This window comes from Arachis ipaensis, chromosome B04, assembly GCF_000816755.2.
Source record: "Arachis ipaensis cultivar K30076 chromosome B04, Araip1.1, whole genome shotgun sequence".
Lineage (NCBI taxonomy): Eukaryota > Viridiplantae > Streptophyta > Magnoliopsida > Fabales > Fabaceae > Arachis > Arachis ipaensis.
Window position 1 is genome coordinate 32,492,792 of NC_029788.2, and position 9,844 is coordinate 32,502,635.

The window sequence follows — 9,844 nt, forward strand, 5'->3', positions numbered from 1 at the left end:
TATTATAATACTAATAATAAAAATAGGGTTAATACTCAAAATCGTTCCTGAAAGATCACGCGTTCTCCATTTTCGTCCTCGAATGATTTTTTTAATCAAATTAGTCTCTGAATAATTTTTTTTTAAATCGCGTTCATCCTTCGGTTAACCTCATGACGCTGCCGTTAGAAATCTGCTGACATGGAACGTGAGCTGGCAATACATGTAACATCTGACATGGTATGTATGTTGCTGTCGAGATATGTTTAGGGTATTGTATCAATTTAGTCCCTAAGTCTCAAATAAATAAATCCTAATTCCCATCCTCCCACGAATATGAATGCCTTGCTTGAGCGTTGTCGCAGACCCAGCAGCTGTTGAGGGAGGAGGAAGTTGATTTCGGTGCCATGATGGGGAGCGGAAGTGGAGGTCCCAGTGGTGGGTTGTCGTCGCACTCACATGGTAGCTATACTTCAAGCTCGTCCATGCGAAGAAGAAGGAAAAACTACGAGGAAACCTATTTCTGCGATTTAAAAACTTTGATTAAGAAATTTCGGACATCACAAAATCCAGATAGGTTGTTTCATACTTGTCCAAGATATCGGGTGAGTTTAATTTTGTATGAATGATAGCATCATCTTAGCTTTCACTCTTTATGTGGGGTTAACAGTTTTATTCAATGTTTTCAGAAAGCGAGCCATTGCAATTTTTTTAAATGGGTCGAAGAAAATAAACCTGTACCTGTTGCAGAAGGTCCAAGGGGAGTCCCAGAAAATGAAGGAGAACTGGACATTAATTATGAAGATTGGAAGGAAATATATTTATGCATCACTCACATTGTCATATATAAAGAAGTAAATGGCAAACTAGAGACATAAAAAGATAATAAAGTTCCTAAAATTTTGTAATATAAAGTGTTAATATGAAGTTCCCAACATTGTGTTTGTCACCACAAAAGATAGTAAAGTTTCTAAAAGTGATTCTGTAGAAACACTTCATACCAAGACAAAATATGCATCCAAAATAAAGGCCTTACAAAATAGTGAGACTTGATAGTGTTTAACACAAACATATCTTTCCTAATTTATTAGCCTTATACAAAAAAAAAAGCATATGTTCTGATGATGGTCTTCAGATAGCGTCATCTTTTTTCCTTGGCCGATTGAAACCCGGAGTCGGCACAAAGGTCATGAGACTTGCAAGCTTCCTGGTTGTCGCAGCACTAGATCCTTTGATTGTTTCAGCAGAAATTGGAATTGTTGCAGTTGTTGCAGCAGGTTGGGCAAAGATAGCTCTTTTTCCTTTTCCCTTAGAAACCTGAAGTTTTGGTGGTCTTCCCCTCACCTTAGCCTGCATGACATATGAAGTAAATACATGAATAGAGAAATACATATTCTGGCATATACAAATGAAAATAAAGTAATTAATCAAATTACTACAGATTCAGTGGATGGTGATGGTTGTGTTTCTTGGGTTGCTGGGATTCCTTCCGGTTGGGTCAGGACTATCTATGAGGCTGCATTCGATCATTGTGGTGGTGGAGAAACAGACATTGGAGCAGGATTAACTGGGCTAACATGAGCAGCATCATTTGGGAGTTCATTTGGTGCATCTGTATTAGGATCAACAACTGCAAGTTGCAGTTGCATTAACCTTACTTCTTCTTCAGCATCAGCTTGTTTCTTCAGTTTGCATGTTCTCTTGTTGTGTCCAACCTCACCATATAACATGCATCGGATGGGGTTATATTTTCTCTTCATCCTTGTCTTGAAACCAGAGCCTTCTTCATCTTTGTCTTTTCTTCTGTTCTTTGTGGGTCTACCTAGTTTGGGCTTAATTGGAGGGGGGACTAGTGCAGGACGACCTATTTTTTCCCATAAGTCTTGGCCCTTGACTGGGTTAACATGGAAAGCATATGTTTTTTGGTATGATTCCATGGTTAACCACTCATGGCAGTAATCCTCAGCCCTCTTATAATTCTTATCTTGTATACATGATATGGCATGCATACAAGGCATATGACGGAGGAAAAATATCGGTAAAGATTTTCACAAAAATATCGCATTGCAAGTATAGTTCTAAACTGACAAATTATCCTCGATCAACGTTTAAATCGTTTGTCACTTAATCAAACCCAATAAAATTAACCAAAGTATTCAAACCTCGGGTCGTCTCTCAAGGAATTGCAGGAAAGTGTATTTATTATTGGTTATGAGATTGTATCTTTTTGGGTTTTGAGTTTAATAAGCAAGGAATGTAAATAACAAGAAAATAAACTAACAACTAAGAAAAGTCCTAGCAAGGGTTGAGAATCGGAATTCCTATCCTCATTATCATTATCAATTGTGATGGTAATTGCAAATTGCTCTTACTTAGTTAACCTCTAACAATTGAAAGAAAGTCAAGTGAGCAAATCAACTTGAGTTCACAAGTCCTAATCAAAGACTAGAGTTAGTGAAGCTCAAGCCAACTAGCAACTTTCAATCACAAACCAACAAGAGACTTTGACAATTCAAGAGTCTCCAAATTTCTCAATCCAAGCTAAGAGTACAAAATTCTAATTTAAAATCCAACAAATCATTTTATCAAATACTTGGTAGGAACAAAATAAAAGCATGGTAAAATTGCAACAATAATAAAATCTAACAACTACCGATTGAAAGAAATTAACAATGACAACTGAAGAAAGCAATAACAACATGAACGTACAAATTGCATTAACAAAGATCCAAAGTATCAAGAGTGCATAAACATAAGGATAACAAAGTGAAGGAAATAACAAGTAGAATTGAAGAACAAAGGTGCTAGAACAATAAATTGCAAGAAATTGTAAATAAAAACAACAGAAACTAAATCTAAATCTAAGAAGAAATTGGAGTAGAAACCCTAAAACCTAAAGAGAAGAGAGAGCCTCTCTCTAGAAACCTACATCTAAAACTAAAAATTGTGTATGAATGAAAAGTGAATTATTCTGCTCCACTTCCAGCCTCTAATCTGTAATTTCGGGCCAAAAACTGGGTCAAAAGCAGCCCAAAAATCGCCCCCAGCATTTTCTATTTAATGCAGCACGTGACGCTCTATCACGCGTATGCGTCAGCCACGCGTACGCGTCGTTGAACCTTGCACCTGGCCACGCGTAGGCGTCAGCCAAGCGTGCGCGTCGTTTGTCTGCTGCACCAGTCACGCAGACGCGTGGTCCATGCGTGCACGTCGCTACCAGATTCTGAAATCCCTTGATTTCTTGTGTTCCTTCCATTTTTGCATGCTTCATTTCCATCCTCTAAATCATTCCTGCCCTATAAACTCTGAAAACACTTAACGCACATATCACGACATCGATGGTAATAAAAGAGGATTAAAAATTAGCAAATTTAAGGCCAAAGAAGCATGTTTTCAATCATAGCACAAAATTAGGAAGGAAAATGTAAAAATATGTGAATTATATGCGTAAGTGTGAGAACTGCACTTTTTGGTGGAATGAGAATTGGGCTTGTCAATGGGCTTTTGTGTGGGCTGGGACGACCTTGTATTGGGCTACACATAGTCAAATTTCTTGGGATGAAGATTGAGTCCAGTAGAGGTGGGAGTGGCATTGGCTTTATTTTTGGAAGTGGAATGGAGAGGGTTAGTTTTCAATGGCTGTGAGCAGTTTTTTGTGGGTTGGGATGCAATTTTTGTTGCTTGCATTGCAGGCTGTGTGCTAGGCAGCTTCAACAAAGATGCATTCTTTAGTAGAATTACTTCATCATCCCCACTCACTACAAGAAAATTGAACATTTGTAACAAAAACTTTGTAACAAACTTAAAATTATTACAAAAAATTATTCTTTTGTAACAAAAATTAGTAACTGTTACATAATAATAATATTTTGTAACAACAATACAATTTGTTACAAAATGTTTTGATATTTTGTAACAACTTGATTTTTTTTTTTTGCAAATTATATTGGCTTTTGTAACGAACCATTGTTTTGTTGCAAAATTTTAAAATATTTTGTAACAAAAGATGAAGTTGTTGCAAAAGTTTAAAATATTTTGTAACAAAATGTCCATTTGTTTCAAAAACTTCAATTATTTTGTAACAAAAAATTAATTTGTCACAAAATTCAATATTGTTTGTAACAAGTTATTTGTTTGTCACAAAATACAAAAATTTTTGTAAGTAAAAAAATTATTTTAAAATGTTAAAATCTCTAAGATAATTAAAAGAATTAAATGATTAAATGATTAAAATCTCTAAGATAATTAAAAGAATTATTTTTTATAAAAGAATTAAAGATTAAATGATTTATTTTTAAAAATGGTATATATTATTTTATATTTTTTTATAAAATTAATATATAATTTTACTAATAATTAAATCTTAAATGTTGATTAAAAATTAAATTTTTAAATTAAAAAAATTAATTATTAAACATAAATAAAAATAGTTAAAATTTAAAAATAAAAACAAATATAAAAAATAAAAATTCTAATTCTAACTCTCACCTTTATTTTTTATTTTGTTGTTTGCCATCCTCGTCCATTTAAATAAAATTTTGAAAAACTCCCTTAAGTATAAAATATAGAGCTCTGGTTTTTTTTCTCTCTCTACTAGTCGTAAACCCACCTTAACCTAATACTCATCATTAAGCCGGTAAAATCTGTGATTGTTAGAAAATAAATAATAAATTATTTGTATTGTGATTTATTATAGTTATTCATGGTTTTATTTTCAAAAAATTATTTATGTAAGATCTAGAACTTTTCAAAAATCCTATTCTGAGTTGATTCCAAATTTATTTATTTATTATCGATTTTATTCTCAAAAATTATTTCATTGAGAATAATTAAATCAAGTTTTGGTAAGTAAAATAAAAATTTTACTGAATTTTATAATTATTGAATAATTTTCTATATTTAAATTATAAGACTTAGTAGTTGTAAAAGAAAAAAAAATTTATACTATTTAATTTAAATAATTGAGATTTTAGAATTTAATACTTTAATTTTTATAATTAATTATATCATCTTATATTTTAAATTAGAATACTTATTAAGAATTAATTAACAAATTAATAATTTAATTAATGTTTTAAAGTAATTTAAAGAGATTAAATTATATTTTTAATGAATACTCTATTTCCTAATTTAATTAAAATTACAAACCCTTAGGAAAACCTAACCCTAGAACCCCCACCCCTCTTCAACGTGCACATACACCCAGCCACACAGGGGTCACCTGTTTCACACACCCACACACAGAAATATGAAAGAAAGAAAGAACGGAAGAGGAAAGAGGGAAGAGGGAAGAGGGAAGAGAGAATCGTGCCAGGAGAAGAGAAGGGAGGAAGGGGGCTGTCCGCAGCGCCACTGCGCCGTCGCCACCTTGGAGTCTACCGTTCGTCGCTGTCCAGTCACCGTTCTGCCTTCTATCAAGCCGGTTCTGTAGCCTGAGAAGAATCACGAAGAGGAGAGAGAGCGTGTGTGAAGGGCAACGCCACCACGAAGCCGTCACCGCAGTCATCATGCTCCGCCGCTGTCGCGTCTCACCAAGCCGTCATCATCGTGCTTCCTGGTGCCGTTGGTGGAGCTGTGTCTTGCCAGATCTGTTGCTGGAAGTCTGGAGGAGAAGCGTTCTTTCAGATGGCAAATAACTGCAAACAGCGACGGGGCTTCTCTGACCCTCAAGGCCTGAAGGACGACTGGTGCACGAATTGTGAATCACATTTTTCACAATTCGTACCACTAACCAGCAAGTGCACTGGGTCGTCCAAGTAATACCTTACGTGAGTAAGGGTCGAATCCCACGGAGATTGTTGGTTTGAAGCAATCTCTGGTTATCTTGTAAATCTCAGTTAGGAGGCCAATTATAATTATCAGTTGACTTGCAAATGAACAAGGGAACATAAAATAAATACTTGGTATGCAGTAATGGAGAATATGTTGGAGTTTTGGAGATGCTTTGTCTTCCGAATCTCTGCTTTCTCCCTGTCTTCTTCTTCACACACGCAAGGCTTCTTCCATGGCAAGCTGTATGTAAGGTGTCACCGTTGTCAATGGCTACTTCCCGTCCTCTCAGTGAAAATGGTCCAAATGCTCTGTCACAGCACGGCTAATCATCTGTTGGTTCTCAATCATGTCGGAATAGAATCCCTTGATTTTTTTGGGTCTGTCACTACGCCCAACAATTGCGAGTTTGAAGCTCGTCACAGCCATTCAATCCTTGAATCCTACTCGAAATACCACAGACAAGGTTTAGACTTTCCGGATTCTCATGAATGCCACCATCAATTCTAGCTTATACCACGAAGATTCTGATTAAGAAACCTAAGAGATACTCATTCAATCTGATGTAGAATGGAGGTGGTTGTCAGGCACACGTTCATGGATTGAGGAAGGTGATGAGTGTCATGGATCATCACCTTCTTCATAGTGAAGCGCGAATGAACATCTTAGATAGGAACAAGTGTGTTTGAATGGAAAACAGAGATAATTGCATTAATTCATCAAGACGCTGCAGAGCTCCTCACCCCCAACAATGGAGTTTAGAGACTCATGCCGTCAAAGAGTACAAAGTTCAGATCTAAAATTGTCATGAGATACAAAATAAATCTCTAAAAATTGTTTAAATACTAAACTAGTAACCTAGGTTTACAGAAAATGAGTAAACTATGATGGATAGTGCAGAAATCCACTTCTGGGGCCCACTTGGTGTGTGCTGGGGCTGAGACTAAAGCTTCTCACGTGCTTGGGCTGTTTTGGGCGTTCAACGCCAGGTTGTAACCTGTTTCTGGCGTTGAACTCCAACTTGTAACTTGTTTCTGGCGCTGGACGCTAGACTGCAACATGGAACTGGCGTTGAACGCCAGTTTACGTCGTCTATCCTTGAGCAAAGTATGGACTATTATATATTGCTGGAAAGCCCTGGATGTCTACTTTCCAACGCAATTGAAGAGCGTACCATTTGGAGTTCTGTAGCTCCAGAAAATCCACTTTGAGTGCAGGGAGGTCAAAATCCAACAGCATCAGCAGTCCTTTTTCAGCCTGAATCAGATTTTTGCTCAGCTCCCTCAATTTCAGCCAGAAAATACCTGAAATCACAGAAAAACACACAAACTCATAGTAAAGTCCAGAAATGTGATTTTTAGTTAAAAACTAATAAAAATATACTAAAAACCAACTAATTCATACTAGAAACTAAGTAAAAACAATGCCAAAAAGCGTATAAATTATCCACTCATCACAACACCAAACTTAAATTGTTGCTTGTCCCCAAGCAACTAAAAACAAAATAGGATAAAAAGAAGAGAATATAAAATGAATTCCAAAGACATCTATGAAGATCAGTGTTAATTAGATGAGCGGGGCTATTAGCTTTTTGCTTCTGAACAGTTTTGGCATCTCACTTTATCCTTTGAAGTTCAGAATGATTGGCATCTATAGGAACTCAGAATTTAGATAGTGTTATTGATTCTCCTAGTTCAGTATGTTGATTCTTGAACACAGCTACTTTATGAGTCTTGGCCGTGGCCCTAAGCACTCTGTTTTCCAGTATTACCACCGGATACATACATGCCACAGACACATAACTGGGTGAACCTTTTCAGATTGTGACTCAGCTTTGCTAGAGTCCCCAATTAGAGGTGTCCAGGGTTCTTAGGCACACTCTTCTTTTGCTTTGGACCTTGACTTTAACCGCTCAGTCTCAAGTTTTCACTTGACACCTTCACGCCACAAGCACATGGTTAGGGACAGCTTGGTTTAGACGCTTAGGCCAGGATTTTATTCCTTTAGGCCCTCCGATCCACTGATGCTCAAAGCCTTGGGATCCTTTTTATTTACCCTTGCCTTTTGGTTTTAAGGGCTACTGGCTTTTTGCTCTTGCCTTTTGGTTTTAAGAGCTTTTGGCTTTTTCTGCTTGCTTTTTCTCCTTTTTTTTTTTTTTTGCTATTTTTTTCTGCAAGCTTTGTTCTTCACTGCTTTTTCTTGCTTCAAGAATCATTTTTATGATTTTTCAGATTATCAAATAACATTTCTCCTTTTTCATCATTCTTTCAAGAGCCAACAACTTTAACATTCATAAACAACAAATTCAAAAGACATATGCACTGTTCAAGCATTCATTCAGAAAACAAAAAGTATTGCCACCACATCAAAATAATTAAACTATTTTAAAATTTGAAATTCATGTACTTCTTTTTTTTTCAGAAAACAATTTTCATTTAAGAAAGGTGATGGATTCATAGGACATTCATATCTTTAAGACATAGACACTTAGATACTAGTGATCATATAGTAAAGGCACAAACATAATTAAACATGAAGCATAGTAAACGAAAAACAGGAAAATAAGAACAAGGAGATTAAGGAATGGGTCCACCTTAATGAGGGTGGCGTCTTCCTCTTCTTGAAGTTCTAATGGTGCTCTTGAGCTCCTTTATGTCTCTTCCTTGCCTTTGTTGCTCTTTCCTCATAGCTCTTTGATCTGCAGTCAATTGCTCTACCACTGAATTATGGAAAAACAAAAGCAATGCTTTTACCACACCAAACTTAAAAGGTTTGCTCGTCCTCGAGCAAAAGAAGAAAGAAGTGGAGAAGATGGAGGAGATGGAAGTGGGGATCCTGTGGGGTCCACAGATCCAGTGGGGTCAAGGATTTAGCATCCCTGCTCCAATTAGGCGTACAAAATGCCCTTACTATGCAATCCTGGCGTTTAACGCCAGACTGCTGCCTGTTTCTGGCGTTAAACGCCCAAATGTAGCCTGTTTCTGGCGTTTAACGCCAGACTGATGCTTGTTTCTAGCGTTAAACGCCAGCTTGGTGCTTGTTTCTGGCGTTAAACGCCAGACAGATGCTTGTTTCTGGCGTTTAAACGCCAGAATGATCTTCCTCCAGGGTGTGCTGTTTTTCATGTTGTTTTTCATTCTGTTTTTGATTTTCCATTTGTTTTTGTGACTTCACATGATCATCAACCTAAAGAAAACATAAAATAGCCATGGAAAATAAATAGATATAATTAAATAACATTGGGTTGCCTCCCAACAAGCGCTTCTTTAATGTCAATAGCTTGACAGTGAGCTCTCATGGAGCCTCACAGATAATCAGAGCAAGGTTGGGACCTCACAACACCAAACTTAGAAGTTGAATGTGGGGGTTCAACACCAAACTTAGAGTTTGATTGTGGCCTCCCAGCACCAAACTTAGAGTTTGACTGTGGGGGCTTTGGTTGACTCTACAGTGAGAGAAGCTTTTCATGCTTCCTCTCCATGATTACAGAAGGAGAACCTTGTGTCTTATAGTTTGCAATGTCTGCAAACCACAGAGCTTCCTGAATAGCAAACAATTGCTCATCTGAAAAGGTTTCAGAGATCTCAGTAGGAGGGAGGGATGCTCCTGCTACTGGTTCTATCCGGGACAGGTGATCAGCTACTTGATTCTCTGTCCCTTTTCTGTCTCTTATTTCTATATCAAACTCTTGCAGAAGTAACACCCATCTTATGAGTCTGGGCTTTGAATCCTGCTTTGTGAGTAGATATTTAAGAGCAGCATGGTCAGTGTACACAATCACTTTTGATCCTACTAAGTAGGATCTAAACTTGTCAATGGCATAAACCACTGCAAATAATTCTTTTTCTGTGGTTGTGTAATTTTTCTGGGCATCATTTAAAACACTGCTAGCATAATAAATGACATGCAGAAGCTTGTTATGCCTCTGTCCCAATACTGCACCAATGGTATGGTCACTGGCATCACACATTAGTTCGAATGGTAATGTCCAGTCTGGTGCAGAAATAACTGGTGCTGTGACCAGCTTAGCTTTCAGGGTCTCAAACGCCTGCAGACACTTTGTGTCAAACACAAATGGAATGTCAGCAGCTAGCAG